Genomic DNA, 20,797 nt, shown 5'->3' with positions numbered 1-20,797 from the left:
TCATTCCAGTATGTATGTATGTATGTGTGTGTGAAGTTTGCAGGATGTAAAGCAGAGACTTGATGGTGGAGTGAAAGGATGCTTTTGAATACACGTGGCAAGGTCCAAGCAAACTATTTGTCTTGGCACATCTGTGTCCCATAAACTTCTTAGTTTAGATTCAGACTGTAAGCGGGACAGAGAACACCCCTAAAATTACAGCTGAGCAAGAAAGCAGGTCGCATCAGCATGTTTTAAAGGAAGCAGTTTTTTTGTGTGAGAAGAAAATGGACATATGAGACTCCAGCAGTATCGACGTTCAGCTTAGAAGCAAAGTGCAATGATTCCGTACAAACTCTGAAAATGAAACGCAGCAATAAAAAGGCAATGGGACATGTCAGCGAATGCTTTGTGGCCAAGCAGGGTGAGATGTTTGAAGCAGAACCACAGTTTGGTTTCACTAAGGATCCATCATGGTGGATTGCAAACATGTGCCAAGACAACACATATTCTGCAGCTGTTGCAGCTCTCCGCAGAAACACTAGCACTTTCCCTTAGGCTCTAAAATGCAGAGAAATGGCCTGTGCAGCGCAGAAGCTATTTGTGCTGCTTGTACACCTCTTCCAACCCCTCAGTGGAAACTATTGCGCCTGCCTTTAGACTCTGAGATCCAGAGAACACAATGGTAGAGGCAGTGGAGAATGGAAGGAGAGAGTGAAGTTTGATGAGTGAGTTTGATGTGACTTATGTGGAGCACGCAGAAAATGTAGCCCCGTACTGGTTTTTACACCTGGAGCCTATTTCTGTAAGACATTTCAGGTGGACATTTTTGATCAAGAAGCCAGAGTGAAAAAATTGACAGCAGGTCTCTCTAGGAAAGAAAAAGCAGCAAGGCGTCGTGTGCCATTTAAATGCTGCTATAAGAAGGGCGTACTTTAGCAGCATCTCTCTTGACACTTCTATCTGTGTAATCTCTAGCTGCTTGGACACAGCGACACTGAAAATAATTGTACTGCAAATACCAAGTTACACAGGGAAAAAGGGTAGGTCAGCAAATGCCTTCTGTCCTGGCACATCTCTCAGTCAGAACTCCAGCTGAAAAATTTTGCTGTAATGATGGACTTTGCCACTTGGAGAGAATTTATATAGTTGGGAAGAAGCATTCAAAGCCCTAGTGCATTTCGTCTATTTTACGGACTGCAAGGGCACTATAAAGGCCAGCACTAGCTTTTTGTTGGACTTTTTCTTTTTGAGTAGCTGCTGGACGTTTTGAAGCGGTTTGGGATCTGCTAGAGTGCAAGGTAATACATAGAGTTTGAGGAAAGTGATATACACATTTTATATCTCCAGGGAGGTGGATGCAGTTCAGTGTGTGCGAGTTACATGTTGAGCAGCTGATCACACAGAAAAGAAGAGGCTGCGCTGCAATTGCCTTTTCATTTGCAGCTTATAAACTGCACAGCCCACAATGAAACAATTCCACTTCCTTCTGTGCTACATACAGGATCACATTCTCTCAGTGTCTAAGAGCCAGGACCCCCAGCGGAGCTCTTCCCTGCGCTGCTCCTACACCAATGAGGCCGGAGCCGCAAACAGCTTGGCTTTTTCCCTGGCACCGTCTGCCAGCGCTCATCAAAATAACCACACGATGGCGCTGTCGACTAACAAAAGAAGGAAACGCACCGAGGCCAGCTCCAAAGGACAGAGCCGAGTTGGAAACGTCCCTGCTCTCAAATTAACTGTGCCAGGAAAAAAAGACTTTGCTGATCTTCCCCCTCCAAGTGTGCAAACACTTTTGCACCACACTCAAAGGGCAACACGAAATCCTCTGCCCTAACAAACATTTTCACTCTCGCAGAGTCCGGTAACAAACTCAAAGACATCCGCTCAACAAATGTGCCAGCGGAGAGAGAAAGTTCTTTGCTGCCTACAATTTCAGCTTCACCCATCAAACAATGAACACACACCCTGCTATTGGCACTTTTCTTTTCAGCTCTACGCTCCTAAGCTTTCAGTCTCAGAGTCAAGATCCAAGCAGCATGGCAACAGGGACTACTCACACACTAAAGCTACAAGGACAAAAAGCTCAACAACTTGGTGTCTAGATTCCCACTGTCAGTTCAACAGCTCTAACCCACAGGGAAACCTCTTGGGAAAAACCTTTAAATTCACTGAGACCACCCAAAGTGCCCATCCAAACTTAATTTCTTTGCCAAAGAGAAGAACAAGAAGCTCATTTCAAGAGAAATGGCATCCCCTCCTCCAAAATCCAAAACATCCAGTGACTGATCCCATACAATGGTGTCAGAACACTCTTACTAGAGGCAGACAGCCTTCCAAAGATGGATACTGACTCAATGACTGTACAAATTGAGGGAGTGCTTCCAAATATGCCGGCACAAGAAGCTGCTGTCGTCCTTGAGCTGCGCGACACAGCTTCTTATCTGCACCTCCAACTCTGGGGCTACGTGCTTTCCTTCCCATGAGAAAGCATTGCCATTCTCCTTCAGGAACTTACCAAGCCAAGCTGTATGCCATGTCCTGTACTATGTCCAACAATGGCTCCTGCACAGAAGGGTCTACGACATAAATATCTTGCTGGACTATACCTCCTCATAGTACCTTTAACGCCTGCCCTATTACATTGTCACTATATCTTTTACTTGCCAAGGAAAGGCACTCATAGTCACTTGGCCTTGCCTTGCCTTTGATGCTGTGGCTAGTCTACTCTTGTTTTGCTTGCTTGCTTGCTTATGTGTGCCTTGCCTGGCAAGACCTAGAAAGACCTTCCTTGCTTTGCTTTGCCTTGCCTACCGCTCTTTGCAATGCAAACCAAGTGTAGGCGCAATTGTAGGCAAGTCAAGGGAGAAGCTGACAAGGCTGGAGCCATGAGGGGCAAGCAAATGGAGTGGTAGGTGAGAGAAGGCCCAGAACTTCTAGGCAAGGATGGGCATAGGAAGGCCAGGCAGAAACAGGAAGGCCTAGGCAAGGCTAGGTTTCCTTGGAGGAAAGCAGTAGGCAGGTCAAGTGTGGGCGTAGGCACTGGAGGGAATGCAAGGCTAGGGAGGCAAGGCAGGGCAAGGCAAGGAAACTTTTGGGTCACCAAGGCAAGACAAATGAGAGGTACATTCAAAGACTGCTGGTACACAAAAGGGGCTAGGACAGACTTCTCTGGCTGGCCTTGATCTCACATGGGCCATCTCTAATCGGCACCTAAAACACTTGGATTACCTGCTTTCCTTGGTATACAAAAGAACTGTCATTCTGGTCCTGAAGCGCAAAGGTGAAATGTGAATTTTATGTCCAAAATTCAAGACATGTAAGGATAGGTGCCAGAAGCAAGCTGCCAGGACAGATGGGTGTGCTTGCACGTGACCTCTTTTGGGCTTCCTCTCACATGCTCCTGAAACGCTGGAGGTACGTGAAAGCCTTGAGAGTCCTAGGAGAAGCAGACAGGGCAAGGCAAGATGAAGAAATTCCACAAAAAGAGGCGTATTGAATTTTAGGTGGGGGACGAGTGAGCAAGGGAATGCAAGGCAAGGGAGAGGAGAGGTTCAAAGGTAACGCCAAGAAAAGTGGTGGCTTTGCCAGGCAAGACAAAGGAGAGGCAAGCAAGGCAATGAGAGTCCTAGAAGGAGAAGGAAATGAAAGATTGGAGCTGGACAAAGGGGAAGGGAAACTGGACAAAGTGGCAAGGGGGATGGGTGGTGCAAGGCACTGGACTGGTAGGAAGGGCAAGGGAAAGACATGGATGGGTCAGGAAGGAAGAGGAAAGCAATGGCCATAAAATGACAAAGAAATGCAAGGTTGGATAGGAAAGGAAAGGCAAGGCAATGTAGGGAAGGGGTAGGCCAGACGATGGGTGTCTTAAGAGAAAAAGTATGCATAGCAAGGCCAAGAGAAAAGCGGTAAAGAAGTTAGCGTGGGGGATAGGTAAGTGTAGCTGAGAAAGAAAGAAAGAAAGAAAGAAAGTGCCTCATTCCAGTATGTATGTATGTATGTGTGTGTGAAGTTTGCAGGATGTAAAGCAGAGACTTGATGGTGGAGTGAAAGGATGCTTTTGAATACACGTAGCAAGGTCCAAGCAAACTATTTGTCTTGGCACATCTGTGTCCCATAAACTTCTTAGTTTAGATTCAGACTGTAAGCGGGACAGAGAACACCCCTAAAATTACAGCTGAGCAAGAAAGCAGGTGGCATCAGCATGTTTTAAAGGAAGCAGTTTTTTTGTGTGAGAAAAAAATGGACATATGAGACTCCAGCAGTATCGACGTTCAGCTTAGAAGCAAAGTGCAATGATTCCGTACAAACTCTGAAAATGAAACGCGGCAATAAAAAGGCAATGGGACATGTCAGCGAAAGCTTTGTGGCCAAGCAGGGTGAGATGTTTGAAGCAGAACCACAGTTTGGTTTCACTAAGGATCCATCATGGTGGATTGCAAACATGTGCCAAGACAACACATATTCTGCAGCTGTTGCAGCTCTCCGCAGGAACACTAGCGCTTTCCCTTAGACTCTAAAATGCAGAGAAATGGCCTGCGCAACGCAGAAGCTATTTGTGCTGCTTGTACACCTCTTCCAACCCCTCAGTGGAAACTATTGCGCCTGCCTATAGGCTCTGAGATCCAGAGAACACAATGGTAGAGGCAGTGGAGAATGGAAGGAGAGAGTGAAGTTTGATGAGTGAGTTTGATGTGACTTATGTGGAGCACGCAGAAAATGTAGCCCCGTACTGGTTTTTACACCTGGAGCCTATTTCTGTAAGACATTTCAGGTGGACATTTTTGATCAAGAAGCCAGAGTGAAAAAATTGACAGCAGGTCTCTCTGGGAAAGAAAAAGCAGCAAGGCGTCGTGTGCCATTTAAATGCTGCTATAAGAAGGGCGTACTTTAGCAGCATCTCTCTTGACACTTCTATCTGTGTAATCTCTAGCTGCTTGGACACAGCGACACTGAAAATAATTGTACTGCAAATACCAAGTTACACAGGGAAAAAGGGTAGGTCAGCAAATGCCTTCTGTCCTGGCACATCTCTCAGTCAGAACTCCAGCTGAAAAATTTTGCTATAATGATGGACTTTGCCACTTGGAGAGAATTTATATAGTTGGGAAGAAGCATTCAAAGCCCTAGTGCATTTCATCTATTTTACGGACTGCAAAGGCACTATAAAGGCCAGCACGAGCTTTTTGTTGGACTTTTTCTTTTTGAGTAGCTGCTGGACGTTTTGAAGCGGTTTGGGATCTGCTAGAGTGCAAGGTAATACATAGAGTTTGAGGAAAGTGATATACACATTTTATATCTCCAAGGAGGTGGATGCAGTTCAGTGTGTGCGAGTTACATGTTGAGCAGCTGATCACACAGAAAAGAAGAGGCTGCGCTGCAATTGCCTTTTCATTTGCAGCTTATAAACTGCACAGCCCACAATGAAACAATTCCACTTCCTTCTGTGCTACATACAGGATTACATTCTCTCAGTCTCTAAGAGCCAGGACCCCCAGCGGAGCTCTTCCCTGCTCTGCTCCTACACCAATGAGGCCGGAGCCGCAAACAGCTTGGCTTTTTCCCTGGCACCGTCTGCCAGCGCTCATCAAAATAACTACACGATGGCGCTGTCGACTAACAAAAGAAGGAAACGCACCGAGGCCAGCTCCAAAGGACAGAGCCGAGTTGGAAACGTCCCTGCTCTCAAATTAACTGTGCCAGGAAAAAAAGACTTTGCTGATCTTCCCCCTCCAAGTGTGCAAACACTTTTGCACCACACTCAAAGGGCAACACAAAATCCTCTGCCCTAACAAACATTTTCACTCTCGCAGAGTCCGGTAACAAACTCAAAGACATCCGCTCAACAAATGTGCCAGCGGAGAGAGAAAGTTCTTTGCTGCCTACAATTTCAGCTTCACCCATCAAACAATGAACACACACCCTGCTATTGGCACTTTTCTTTTCAGCTCTACACTCCTAAGCTTTCAGTCTCAGAGTCAAGATCCAAGCAGCATGGCAACAGGGACTACTCACGCACTAAACTACAAGGACAAAAAGCTCAACAACTTGCTGTCTAGATTCCCACTGTCAGTTCAACAGCTCTAACCCACAGGGAAACCTCTTGGGAAAAACCTTTAAATTCACTGAGACCACCCAAAGTGCCCATCCAAACTTAATTTCTTTGCCAAAGAGAAGAACAAGAAGCTCATTTCAAGAGAAATGGCATCCCCTCCTCCAAAATCCAAAACATCCAGTGACTGATCCCATACAATGGTGTCAGAACACTCTTACTAGAGGCAGACAGCCTTCCAAAGATGGATACTGACTCAATGACTGTACAAATTGAGGGAGTGCTTCCAAATATGCCGGCACAAGAAGCTGCTGTCGTCCTTGAGCTGCGCGACACAGCTTCTTATCTGCACCTCCAACTCTGGGGCTACGTGCTTTCCTTCCCATGAGAAAGCATTGCCATTCTCCTTCAGGAACTTACCAAGCCAAGCTGTATGCCATGTCCTGTACTATGTCCAACAATGGCTCCTGCACAGAAGGGTCTACGACATAAATATCTTGCTGGACTATACCTCCTCATGGTACCTTTAACGCCTGCCCTATTACATTGTCACTATATCTTTTACTTGCCAAGGAAAGGCACTCAGAGTCACTTGGCCTTGCCTTGCCTTTGATGCTGTGGCTAGTCTACTCTTGTTTTGCTTGCTTGCTTATGTGTGCCTTGCCTGGCAAGACCTAGAAAGACCTTCCTTGCTTTGCTTTGCCTTGCCTACCGCTCTTTGCAATGCAAACCAAGTGTAGGCGCAATTGTAGGCAAGTCAAGGGAGAAGCTGACAAGGCTGGAGCCATGAGGGGCAAGCAAATGGAGTGGTAGGTGAGAGAAGGCCCAGAACTTCTAGGCAAGGATGGGCATAGGAAGGCCAGGCAGAAACAGGAGGGCCTAGGCAAGGCTAGGTTTCCCTGGAGGAAAGCAGTAGGCAGGTCAAGTGTGGGCGTAGGCACTGGAGGGAGTGCAAGGCTAGGGAGGCAAGGCAGGGCAAGGCAAGGAAACTTTTGGGTCACCAAGGCAAGACAAATGAGAGGTACATTCAAAGACTGCTGGTACACAAAAGGGGCTAGGACAGACTTCTCTGGCTGGCCTTGATCTCACATGGGCCATCTCTAATCGGCACCTAAAACACTTGGATTACCTGCTTTCCTTGGTATACAAAAGAACTGTCATTCTGGTCCTGAAGCGCAAAGGTGAAATGTGAATTTTATGTCCAAAATTCAAGACATGTAAGGATAGGTGCCAGAAGCAAGCTGCCAGGACAGATGGGTGTGCTTGCACGTGACCTCTTTTGGGCTTCCTCTCACATGCTCCTGAAACGCTGGAGGTACGTGAAAGCCTTGAGAGTCCTAGGAGAAGTAGGCAGGGCAAGGCAAGATGAAGAAATGCCGCAAAAAGAGGGGTATTGAATTTTAGGTGGGGGACGAGTGAGCAAGGGAATGCAAGGCAAGGGAGAGGAGAGGTTCAAAGGTAACGCCAAGAAAAGTGGTGGCTTTGCCAGGCAAGACAAAGGAGAGGCAAGCAAGACAATGAGAGTCCTAGAAGGAGAAGGAAATGAAAGATTGGAGCTGGACAAAGGGGAAGGGAAACCGGACAAAGTGGCAAGGGGGATGGGTGGTGCAAGGCACTGGACTGGTAGGAAGGGCAAGGGAAAGACATGGATGGGTCAGGAAGGAAGAGGAAAACAATGGCCAGGAATGACAAAGAAATGCAAGGTTGGATAGGAAAGGAAAGGCAAGGCAATGTAGGGAAGGGGTAGGCCAGACAATGGGTGTCTTAAGAGGAAAAGTATGCATAGCAAGGCCAAGAGAAAAGCGGTAAAGAAGTTAGCATGGGGGATAGGTGAGTGTAGCTGAGAAAGAAAGAAAGTGCCTCATTCCAGTATGTATGTATGTATGTGTGTGTGAAGTTTGCAGGATGTAAAGCAGAGACTTGATGGTGGAGTGAAAGGATGCTTTTGAATACACGTGGCAAGGTCCAAGCAAACTATTTGTCTTGGCACATCTGTGTCCCATAAACTTCTTAGTTTAGATTCAGACTGTAAGCGGGACAGAGAACACCCCTAAAATTACAGCTGAGCAAGAAAGCAGGTCGCATCAGCATGTTTTAAAGGAAGCAGTTTTTTTGTGTGAGAAGAAAATGGACATATGAGACTCCAGCAGTATCGACGTTCAGCTTAGAAGCAAAGTGCAATGATTCCGTACAAACTCTGAAAATGAAACGCAGCAATAAAAAGGCAATGGGACATGTCAGCGAATGCTTTGTGGCCAAGCAGGGTGAGATGTTTGAAGCAGAACCACAGTTTGGTTTCACTAAGGATCCATCATGGTGGATTGCAAACATGTGCCAAGACAACACATATTCTGCAGCTGTTGCAGCTCTCCGCAGAAACACTAGCACTTTCCCTTAGGCTCTAAAATGCAGAGAAATGGCCTGTGCAGCGCAGAAGCTATTTGTGCTGCTTGTACACCTCTTCCAACCCCTCAGTGGAAACTATTGCGCCTGCCTTTAGACTCTGAGATCCAGAGAACACAATGGTAGAGGCAGTGGAGAATGGAAGGAGAGAGTGAAGTTTGATGAGTGAGTTTGATGTGACTTATGTGGAGCACGCAGAAAATGTAGCCCCGTACTGGTTTTTACACCTGGAGCCTATTTCTGTAAGACATTTCAGGTGGACATTTTTGATCAAGAAGCCAGAGTGAAAAAATTGACAGCAGGTCTCTCTAGGAAAGAAAAAGCAGCAAGGCGTCGTGTGCCATTTAAATGCTGCTATAAGAAGGGCGTACTTTAGCAGCATCTCTCTTGACACTTCTATCTGTGTAATCTCTAGCTGCTTGGACACAGCGACACTGAAAATAATTGTACTGCAAATACCAAGTTACACAGGGAAAAAGGGTAGGTCAGCAAATGCCTTCTGTCCTGGCACATCTCTCAGTCAGAACTCCAGCTGAAAAATTTTGCTGTAATGATGGACTTTGCCACTTGGAGAGAATTTATATAGTTGGGAAGAAGCATTCAAAGCCCTAGTGCATTTCGTCTATTTTACGGACTGCAAGGGCACTATAAAGGCCAGCACTAGCTTTTTGTTGGACTTTTTCTTTTTGAGTAGCTGCTGGACGTTTTGAAGCGGTTTGGGATCTGCTAGAGTGCAAGGTAATACATAGAGTTTGAGGAAAGTGATATACACATTTTATATCTCCAGGGAGGTGGATGCAGTTCAGTGTGTGCGAGTTACATGTTGAGCAGCTGATCACACAGAAAAGAAGAGGCTGCGCTGCAATTGCCTTTTCATTTGCAGCTTATAAACTGCACAGCCCACAATGAAACAATTCCACTTCCTTCTGTGCTACATACAGGATCACATTCTCTCAGTCTCTAAGAGCCAGGACCCCCAGCGGAGCTCTTCCCTGCGCTGCTCCTACACCAATGAGGCCGGAGCCGCAAACAGCTTGGCTTTTTCCCTGGCACCGTCTGCCAGCGCTCATCAAAATAACCACACGATGGCGCTGTCGACTAACAAAAGAAGGAAACGCACCGAGGCCAGCTCCAAAGGACAGAGCCGAGTTGGAAACGTCCCTGCTCTCAAATTAACTGTGCCAGGAAAAAAAGACTTTGCTGATCTTCCCCCTCCAAGTGTGCAAACACTTTTGCACCACACTCAAAGGGCAACACAAAATCCTCTGCCCTAACAAACATTTTCACTCTCGCAGAGTCCGGTAACAAACTCAAAGACATCCGCTCAACAAATGTGCCAGCGGAGAGAGAAAGTTCTTTGCTGCCTACAATTTCAGCTTCACCCATCAAACAATGAACACACACCCTGCTATTGGCACTTTTCTTTTCAGCTCTACGCTCCTAAGCTTTCAGTCTCAGAGTCAAGATCCAAGCAGCATGGCAACAGGGACTACTCACACACTAAAGCTACAAGGACAAAAAGCTCAACAACTTGGTGTCTAGATTCCCACTGTCAGTTCAACAGCTCTAACCCACAGGGAAACCTCTTGGGAAAAACCTTTAAATTCACTGAGACCACCCAAAGTGCCCATCCAAACTTAATTTCTTTGCCAAAGAGAAGAACAAGAAGCTCATTTCAAGAGAAATGGCATCCCCTCCTCCAAAATCCAAAACATCCAGTGACTGATCCCATACAATGGTGTCAGAACACTCTTACTAGAGGCAGACAGCCTTCCAAAGATGGATACTGACTCAATGACTGTACAAATTGAGGGAGTGCTTCCAAATATGCCGGCACAAGAAGCTGCTGTCGTCCTTGAGCTGCGCGACACAGCTTCTTATCTGCACCTCCAACTCTGGGGCTACGTGCTTTCCTTCCCATGAGAAAGCATTGCCATTCTCCTTCAGGAACTTACCAAGCCAAGCTGTATGCCATGTCCTGTACTATGTCCAACAATGGCTCCTGCACAGAAGGGTCTACGACATAAATATCTTGCTGGACTATACCTCCTCATAGTACCTTTAACGCCTGCCCTATTACATTGTCACTATATCTTTTACTTGCCAAGGAAAGGCACTCATAGTCACTTGGCCTTGCCTTGCCTTTGATGCTGTGGCTAGTCTACTCTTGTTTTGCTTGCTTGCTTGCTTATGTGTGCCTTGCCTGGCAAGACCTAGAAAGACCTTCCTTGCTTTGCTTTGCCTTGCCTACCGCTCTTTGCAATGCAAACCAAGTGTAGGCGCAATTGTAGGCAAGTCAAGGGAGAAGCTGACAAGGCTGGAGCCATGAGGGGCAAGCAAATGGAGTGGTAGGTGAGAGAAGGCCCAGAACTTCTAGGCAAGGATGGGCATAGGAAGGCCAGGCAGAAACAGGAAGGCCTAGGCAAGGCTAGGTTTCCTTGGAGGAAAGCAGTAGGCAGGTCAAGTGTGGGCGTAGGCACTGGAGGGAATGCAAGGCTAGGGAGGCAAGGCAGGGCAAGGCAAGGAAACTTTTGGGTCACCAAGGCAAGACAAATGAGAGGTACATTCAAAGACTGCTGGTACACAAAAGGGGCTAGGACAGACTTCTCTGGCTGGCCTTGATCTCACATGGGCCATCTCTAATCGGCACCTAAAACACTTGGATTACCTGCTTTCCTTGGTATACAAAAGAACTGTCATTCTGGTCCTGAAGCGCAAAGGTGAAATGTGAATTTTATGTCCAAAATTCAAGACATGTAAGGATAGGTGCCAGAAGCAAGCTGCCAGGACAGATGGGTGTGCTTGCACGTGACCTCTTTTGGGCTTCCTCTCACATGCTCCTGAAACGCTGGAGGTACGTGAAAGCCTTGAGAGTCCTAGGAGAAGCAGACAGGGCAAGGCAAGATGAAGAAATTCCACAAAAAGAGGCGTATTGAATTTTAGGTGGGGGACGAGTGAGCAAGGGAATGCAAGGCAAGGGAGAGGAGAGGTTCAAAGGTAACGCCAAGAAAAGTGGTGGCTTTGCCAGGCAAGACAAAGGAGAGGCAAGCAAGGCAATGAGAGTCCTAGAAGGAGAAGGAAATGAAAGATTGGAGCTGGACAAAGGGGAAGGGAAACCGGACAAAGTGGCAAGGGGGATGGGTGGTGCAAGGCACTGGACTGGTAGGAAGGGCAAGGGAAAGACATGGATGGGTCAGGAAGGAAGAGGAAAACAATGGCCAGGAATGACAAAGAAATGCAAGGTTGGATAGGAAAGGAAAGGCAAGGCAATGTAGGGAAGGGGTAGGCCAGACAATGGGTGTCTTAAGAGGAAAAGTATGCATAGCAAGGCCAAGAGAAAAGCGGTAAAGAAGTTAGCATGGGGGATAGGTGAGTGTAGCTGAGAAAGAAAGAAAGTGCCTCATTCCAGTATGTATGTATGTATGTGTGTGTGAAGTTTGCAGGATGTAAAGCAGAGACTTGATGGTGGAGTGAAAGGATGCTTTTGAATACACGTGGCAAGGTCCAAGCAAACTATTTGTCTTGGCACATCTGTGTCCCATAAACTTCTTAGTTTAGATTCAGACTGTAAGCGGGACAGAGAACACCCCTAAAATTACAGCTGAGCAAGAAAGCAGGTCGCATCAGCATGTTTTAAAGGAAGCAGTTTTTTTGTGTGAGAAGAAAATGGACATATGAGACTCCAGCAGTATCGACGTTCAGCTTAGAAGCAAAGTGCAATGATTCCGTACAAACTCTGAAAATGAAACGCAGCAATAAAAAGGCAATGGGACATGTCAGCGAATGCTTTGTGGCCAAGCAGGGTGAGATGTTTGAAGCAGAACCACAGTTTGGTTTCACTAAGGATCCATCATGGTGGATTGCAAACATGTGCCAAGACAACACATATTCTGCAGCTGTTGCAGCTCTCCGCAGAAACACTAGCACTTTCCCTTAGGCTCTAAAATGCAGAGAAATGGCCTGTGCAGCGCAGAAGCTATTTGTGCTGCTTGTACACCTCTTCCAACCCCTCAGTGGAAACTATTGCGCCTGCCTTTAGACTCTGAGATCCAGAGAACACAATGGTAGAGGCAGTGGAGAATGGAAGGAGAGAGTGAAGTTTGATGAGTGAGTTTGATGTGACTTATGTGGAGCACGCAGAAAATGTAGCCCCGTACTGGTTTTTACACCTGGAGCCTATTTCTGTAAGACATTTCAGGTGGACATTTTTGATCAAGAAGCCAGAGTGAAAAAATTGACAGCAGGTCTCTCTAGGAAAGAAAAAGCAGCAAGGCGTCGTGTGCCATTTAAATGCTGCTATAAGAAGGGCGTACTTTAGCAGCATCTCTCTTGACACTTCTATCTGTGTAATCTCTAGCTGCTTGGACACAGCGACACTGAAAATAATTGTACTGCAAATACCAAGTTACACAGGGAAAAAGGGTAGGTCAGCAAATGCCTTCTGTCCTGGCACATCTCTCAGTCAGAACTCCAGCTGAAAAATTTTGCTGTAATGATGGACTTTGCCACTTGGAGAGAATTTATATAGTTGGGAAGAAGCATTCAAAGCCCTAGTGCATTTCGTCTATTTTACGGACTGCAAGGGCACTATAAAGGCCAGCACTAGCTTTTTGTTGGACTTTTTCTTTTTGAGTAGCTGCTGGACGTTTTGAAGCGGTTTGGGATCTGCTAGAGTGCAAGGTAATACATAGAGTTTGAGGAAAGTGATATACACATTTTATATCTCCAGGGAGGTGGATGCAGTTCAGTGTGTGCGAGTTACATGTTGAGCAGCTGATCACACAGAAAAGAAGAGGCTGCGCTGCAATTGCCTTTTCATTTGCAGCTTATAAACTGCACAGCCCACAATGAAACAATTCCACTTCCTTCTGTGCTACATACAGGATCACATTCTCTCAGTCTCTAAGAGCCAGGACCCCCAGCGGAGCTCTTCCCTGCGCTGCTCCTACACCAATGAGGCCGGAGCCGCAAACAGCTTGGCTTTTTCCCTGGCACCGTCTGCCAGCGCTCATCAAAATAACCACACGATGGCGCTGTCGACTAACAAAAGAAGGAAACGCACCGAGGCCAGCTCCAAAGGACAGAGCCGAGTTGGAAACGTCCCTGCTCTCAAATTAACTGTGCCAGGAAAAAAAGACTTTGCTGATCTTCCCCCTCCAAGTGTGCAAACACTTTTGCACCACACTCAAAGGGCAACACGAAATCCTCTGCCCTAACAAACATTTTCACTCTCGCAGAGTCCGGTAACAAACTCAAAGACATCCGCTCAACAAATGTGCCAGCGGAGAGAGAAAGTTCTTTGCTGCCTACAATTTCAGCTTCACCCATCAAACAATGAACACACACCCTGCTATTGGCACTTTTCTTTTCAGCTCTACGCTCCTAAGCTTTCAGTCTCAGAGTCAAGATCCAAGCAGCATGGCAACAGGGACTACTCACACACTAAAGCTACAAGGACAAAAAGCTCAACAACTTGGTGTCTAGATTCCCACTGTCAGTTCAACAGCTCTAACCCACAGGGAAACCTCTTGGGAAAAACCTTTAAATTCACTGAGACCACCCAAAGTGCCCATCCAAACTTAATTTCTTTGCCAAAGAGAAGAACAAGAAGCTCATTTCAAGAGAAATGGCATCCCCTCCTCCAAAATCCAAAACATCCAGTGACTGATCCCATACAATGGTGTCAGAACACTCTTACTAGAGGCAGACAGCCTTCCAAAGATGGATACTGACTCAATGACTGTACAAATTGAGGGAGTGCTTCCAAATATGCCGGCACAAGAAGCTGCTGTCGTCCTTGAGCTGCGCGACACAGCTTCTTATCTGCACCTCCAACTCTGGGGCTACGTGCTTTCCTTCCCATGAGAAAGCATTGCCATTCTCCTTCAGGAACTTACCAAGCCAAGCTGTATGCCATGTCCTGTACTATGTCCAACAATGGCTCCTGCACAGAAGGGTCTACGACATAAATATCTTGCTGGACTATACCTCCTCATAGTACCTTTAACGCCTGCCCTATTACATTGTCACTATATCTTTTACTTGCCAAGGAAAGGCACTCATAGTCACTTGGCCTTGCCTTGCCTTTGATGCTGTGGCTAGTCTACTCTTGTTTTGCTTGCTTGCTTGCTTATGTGTGCCTTGCCTGGCAAGACCTAGAAAGACCTTCCTTGCTTTGCTTTGCCTTGCCTACCGCTCTTTGCAATGCAAACCAAGTGTAGGCGCAATTGTAGGCAAGTCAAGGGAGAAGCTGACAAGGCTGGAGCCATGAGGGGCAAGCAAATGGAGTGGTAGGTGAGAGAAGGCCCAGAACTTCTAGGCAAGGATGGGCATAGGAAGGCCAGGCAGAAACAGGAAGGCCTAGGCAAGGCTAGGTTTCCTTGGAGGAAAGCAGTAGGCAGGTCAAGTGTGGGCGTAGGCACTGGAGGGAATGCAAGGCTAGGGAGGCAAGGCAGGGCAAGGCAAGGAAACTTTTGGGTCACCAAGGCAAGACAAATGAGAGGTACATTCAAAGACTGCTGGTACACAAAAGGGGCTAGGACAGACTTCTCTGGCTGGCCTTGATCTCACATGGGCCATCTCTAATCGGCACCTAAAACACTTGGATTACCTGCTTTCCTTGGTATACAAAAGAACTGTCATTCTGGTCCTGAAGCGCAAAGGTGAAATGTGAATTTTATGTCCAAAATTCAAGACATGTAAGGATAGGTGCCAGAAGCAAGCTGCCAGGACAGATGGGTGTGCTTGCACGTGACCTCTTTTGGGCTTCCTCTCACATGCTCCTGAAACGCTGGAGGTACGTGAAAGCCTTGAGAGTCCTAGGAGAAGCAGACAGGGCAAGGCAAGATGAAGAAATTCCACAAAAAGAGGCGTATTGAATTTTAGGTGGGGGACGAGTGAGCAAGGGAATGCAAGGCAAGGGAGAGGAGAGGTTCAAAGGTAACGCCAAGAAAAGTGGTGGCTTTGCCAGGCAAGACAAAGGAGAGGCAAGCAAGGCAATGAGAGTCCTAGAAGGAGAAGGAAATGAAAGATTGGAGCTGGACAAAGGGGAAGGGAAACTGGACAAAGTGGCAAGGGGGATGGGTGGTGCAAGGCACTGGACTGGTAGGAAGGGCAAGGGAAAGACATGGATGGGTCAGGAAGGAAGAGGAAAGCAATGGCCATAAAATGACAAAGAAATGCAAGGTTGGATAGGAAAGGAAAGGCAAGGCAATGTAGGGAAGGGGTAGGCCAGACGATGGGTGTCTTAAGAGAAAAAGTATGCATAGCAAGGCCAAGAGAAAAGCGGTAAAGAAGTTAGCGTGGGGGATAGGTAAGTGTAGCTGAGAAAGAAAGAAAGAAAGAAAGAAAGTGCCTCATTCCAGTATGTATGTATGTATGTGTGTGTGAAGTTTGCAGGATGTAAAGCAGAGACTTGATGGTGGAGTGAAAGGATGCTTTTGAATACACGTAGCAAGGTCCAAGCAAACTATTTGTCTTGGCACATCTGTGTCCCATAAACTTCTTAGTTTAGATTCAGACTGTAAGCGGGACAGAGAACACCCCTAAAATTACAGCTGAGCAAGAAAGCAGGTGGCATCAGCATGTTTTAAAGGAAGCAGTTTTTTTGTGTGAGAAAAAAATGGACATATGAGACTCCAGCAGTATCGACGTTCAGCTTAGAAGCAAAGTGCAATGATTCCGTACAAACTCTGAAAATGAAACGCGGCAATAAAAAGGCAATGGGACATGTCAGCGAAAGCTTTGTGGCCAAGCAGGGTGAGATGTTTGAAGCAGAACCACAGTTTGGTTTCACTAAGGATCCATCATGGTGGATTGCAAACATGTGCCAAGACAACACATATTCTGCAGCTGTTGCAGCTCTCCGCAGGAACACTAGCGCTTTCCCTTAGACTCTAAAATGCAGAGAAATGGCCTGCGCAACGCAGAAGCTATTTGTGCTGCTTGTACACCTCTTCCAACCCCTCAGTGGAAACTATTGCGCCTGCCTATAGGCTCTGAGATCCAGAGAACACAATGGTAGAGGCAGTGGAGAATGGAAGGAGAGAGTGAAGTTTGATGAGTGAGTTTGATGTGACTTATGTGGAGCACGCAGAAAATGTAGCCCCGTACTGGTTTTTACACCTGGAGCCTATTTCTGTAAGACATTTCAGGTGGACATTTTTGATCAAGAAGCCAGAGTGAAAAAATTGACAGCAGGTCTCTCTGGGAAAGAAAAAGCAGCAAGGCGTCGTGTGCCATTTAAATGCTGCTATAAGAAGGGCGTACTTTAGCAGCATCTCTCTTGACACTTCTATCTGTGTAATCTCTAGCTGCTTGGACACAGCGACACTGAAAATAATTGTACTGCAAATACCAAGTTACACAGGGAAAAAGGGTAGGTCAGCAAATGCCTTCTGTCCTGGCACATCTCTCAGTCAGAACTCCAGCTGAAAAATTTTGCTATAATGATGGACTTTGCCACTTGGAGAGAATTTATATAGTTGGGAAGAAGCATTCAAAGCCCTAGTGCATTTCATCTATTTTACGGACTGCAAAGGCACTATAAAGGCCAGCACGAGCTTTTTGTTGGACTTTTTCTTTTTGAGTAGCTGCTGGACGTTTTGAAGCGGTTTGGGATCTGCTAGAGTGCAAGGTAATACATAGAGTTTGAGGAAAGTGATATACACATTTTATATCTCCAAGGAGGTGGATGCAGTTCAGTGTGTGCGAGTTACATGTTGAGCAGCTGATCACACAGAAAAGAAGAGGCTGCGCTGCAATTGCCTTTTCATTTGCAGCTTATAAACTGCACAGCCCACAATGAAACAATTCCACTTCCTTCTGTGCTACATACAGGATCACATTCTCTCAGTCTCTAAGAGCCAGGACCCCCAGCGGAGCTCTTCCCTGCGCTGCTCCTACACCAATGAGGCCGGAGCCGCAAACAGCTTGGCTTTTTCCCTGGCACCGTCTGCCAGCGCTCATCAAAATAACCACACGATGGCGCTGTCGACTAACAAAAGAAGGAAACGCACCGAGGCCAGCTCCAAAGGACAGAGCCGAGTTGGAAACGTCCCTGCTCTCAAATTAACTGTGCCAGGAAAAAAAGACTTTGCTGATCTTCCCCCTCCAAGTGTGCAAACACTTTTGCACCACACTCAAAGGGCAACACAAAATCCTCTGCCCTAACAAACATTTTCACTCTCGCAGAGTCCGGTAACAAACTCAAAGACATCCGCTCAACAAATGTGCCAGCGGAGAGAGAAAGTTCTTTGCTGCCTACAATTTCAGCTTCACCCATCAAACAATGAACACACACCCTGCTATTGGCACTTTTCTTTTCAGCTCTACACTCCTAAGCTTTCAGTCTCAGAGTCAAGATCCAAGCAGCATGGCAACAGGGACTACTCACGCACTAAACTACAAGGACAAAAAGCTCAACAACTTGCTGTCTAGATTCCCACTGTCAGTTCAACAGCTCTAACCCACAGGGAAACCTCTTGGGAAAAACCTTTAAATTCACTGAGACCACCCAAAGTGCCCATCCAAACTTAATTTCTTTGCCAAAGAGAAGAACAAGAAGCTCATTTCAAGAGAAATGGCATCCCCTCCTCCAAAATCCAAAACATCCAGTGACTGATCCCATACAATGGTGTCAGAACACTCTTACTAGAGGCAGACAGCCTTCCAAAGATGGATACTGACTCAATGACTGTACAAATTGAGGGAGTGCTTCCAAATATGCCGGCACAAGAAGCTGCTGTCGTCCTTGAGCTGCGCGACACAGCTTCTTATCTGCACCTCCAACTCTGGGGCTACGTGCTTTCCTTCCCATGAGAAAGCATTGCCATTCTCCTTCAGGAACTTACCAAGCCAAGCTGTATGCCATGTCCTGTACTATGTCCAACAATGGCTCCTGCACAGAAGGGTCTACGACATAAATATCTTGCTGGACTATACCTCCTCATGGTACCTTTAACGCCTGCCCTATTACATTGTCACTATATCTTTTACTTGCCAAGGAAAGGCACTCAGAGTCACTTGGCCTTGCCTTGCCTTTGATGCTGTGGCTAGTCTACTCTTGTTTTGCTTGCTTGCTTATGTGTGCCTTGCCTGGCAAGACCTAGAAAGACCTTCCTTGCTTTGCTTTGCCTTGCCTACCGCTCTTTGCAATGCAAACCAAGTGTAGGCGCAATTGTAGGCAAGTCAAGGGAGAAGCTGACAAGGCTGGAGCCATGAGGGGCAAGCAAATGGAGTGGTAGGTGAGAGAAGGCCCAGAACTTCTAGGCAAGGATGGGCATAGGAAGGCCAGGCAGAAACAGGAGGGCCTAGGCAAGGCTAGGTTTCCCTGGAGGAAAGCAGTAGGCAGGTCAAGTGTGGGCGTAGGCACTGGAGGGAGTGCAAGGCTAGGGAGGCAAGGCAGGGCAAGGCAAGGAAACTTTTGGGTCACCAAGGCAAGACAAATGAGAGGTACATTCAAAGACTGCTGGTACACAAAAGGGGCTAGGACAGACTTCTCTGGCTGGCCTTGATCTCACATGGGCCATCTCTAATCGGCACCTAAAACACTTGGATTACCTGCTTTCCTTGGTATACAAAAGAACTGTCATTCTGGTCCTGAAGCGCAAAGGTGAAATGTGAATTTTATGTCCAAAATTCAAGACATGTAAGGATAGGTGCCAGAAGCAAGCTGCCAGGACAGATGGGTGTGCTTGCACGTGACCTCTTTTGGGCTTCCTCTCACATGCTCCTGAAACGCTGGAGATACGTGAAAGCCTTGAGAGTCCTAGGAGAAGCAGGCAGGGCAAGGCAAGATGAAGAAATGCCGCAAAAAGAGGGGTATTGAATTCCAGGTGGGGCACGAGTGAGCAAGGGAATGCAAGGCAAGGGAGAGGAGAGGTTCAAAGGTAACGCCAAGAAAAGTGGTGGCTTTGCCAGGCAAGACAAAGGAGAGGCAAGCAAGGCAATGAGAGTCCTAGAAGGAGAAGGAAATGAAAGATTGGAGCTGGACAAAGGGGAAGGGAAACTGGACAAAGTGGCAAGGGGGATGGCTGGTGCAAGGCACTGGACTGGTAGGAAGGGCAAGGGAAAGACATGGATGGGTCAGGAAGGAAGAGGAAAGCAATGGCCAGGAATGACAAAGAAATGCAAGGTTGGATAGGAAAGGAAAGGCAAGGCAATGTAGGGAAGGGGTAGGCCAGACAATGGGTGTCTTAAGAGGAAAAGTATGCATAGCAAGGCCAAGAGAAAAGCGGTAAAGAAGTTAGCGTGGGGGATAGGTGAGTGTAGCTGAGAAAGAAAGAAAGAAAGTGCCTCATTCCAGTATGTATGTATGTATGTGTGTGTGAAGTTTGCAGGATGTAAAGCAGAGACTTGATGGTGGAGTGAAAGGATGCTTTTGAATACACGTGGCAAGGTCCAAGCAAACTATTTGTCTTGGCACATCTGTGTCCCATAAACTTCTTAGTTTAGATTCAGACTGTAAGCGGGACAGAGAACACCCCTAAAATTACAGCTGAGCAAGAAAGCAGGTGGCATCAGCATGTTTTAAAGGAAGCAGTTTTTTTGTGTGAGAAAAAAATGGACATATGAGACTCCAGCAGTATCGACGTTCAGCTTAGAAGCAAAGTGCAATGATTCCGTACAAACTCTGAAAATGAAACGCGGCAATAAAAAGGCAATGGGACATGTCAGCGAAAGCTTTGTGGCCAAGCAGGGTGAGATGTTTGAAGCAGAACCACAGTTTGGTTTCACTAAGGATCCATCATGGTGGATTGCAAACATGTGCCAAGACAACACATATTCTGCAGCTGTTGCAGCTCTCCGCAGGAACACTAGCGCTTTCCCTTAGACTCTAAAATGCAGAGAAATGGCCTGCGCAACGCAGAAGCTATTTGTGCTGCTTGTACACCTCTTCCAACCCCTCAGTGGAAACTATTGCGCCTGCCTATAGGCTCTGAGATCCAGAGAACACAATGGTAGAGGCAGTGGAGAATGGAAGGAGAGAGTGAAGTTTGATGAGTGAGTTTGATGTGACTTATGTGGAGCACGCAGAAAATGTAGCCCCGTACTGGTTTTTACACCTGGAGCCTATTTCTGTAAGACATTTCAGGTGGACATTTTTGATCAAGAAGCCAGAGTGAAAAAATTGACAGCAGGTCTCTCTGGGAAAGAAAAAGCAGCAAGGCGTCGTGTGCCATTTAAATGCTGCTATAAGAAGGGCGTACTTTAGCAGCATCTCTCTTGACACTTCTATCTGTGTAATCTCTAGCTGCTTGGACACAGCGACACTGAAAATAATTGTACTGCAAATACCAAGTTACACAGGGAAAAAGGGTAGGTCAGCAAATGCCTTCTGTCCTGGCACATCTCTCAGTCAGA

The sequence above is a fragment of the Poecile atricapillus genome, chromosome W (genome assembly GCF_030490865.1).
Source record: "Poecile atricapillus isolate bPoeAtr1 chromosome W, bPoeAtr1.hap1, whole genome shotgun sequence".
Lineage (NCBI taxonomy): Eukaryota > Metazoa > Chordata > Aves > Passeriformes > Paridae > Poecile > Poecile atricapillus.
Note: the sequence above shows the minus strand (reverse complement) of the source record.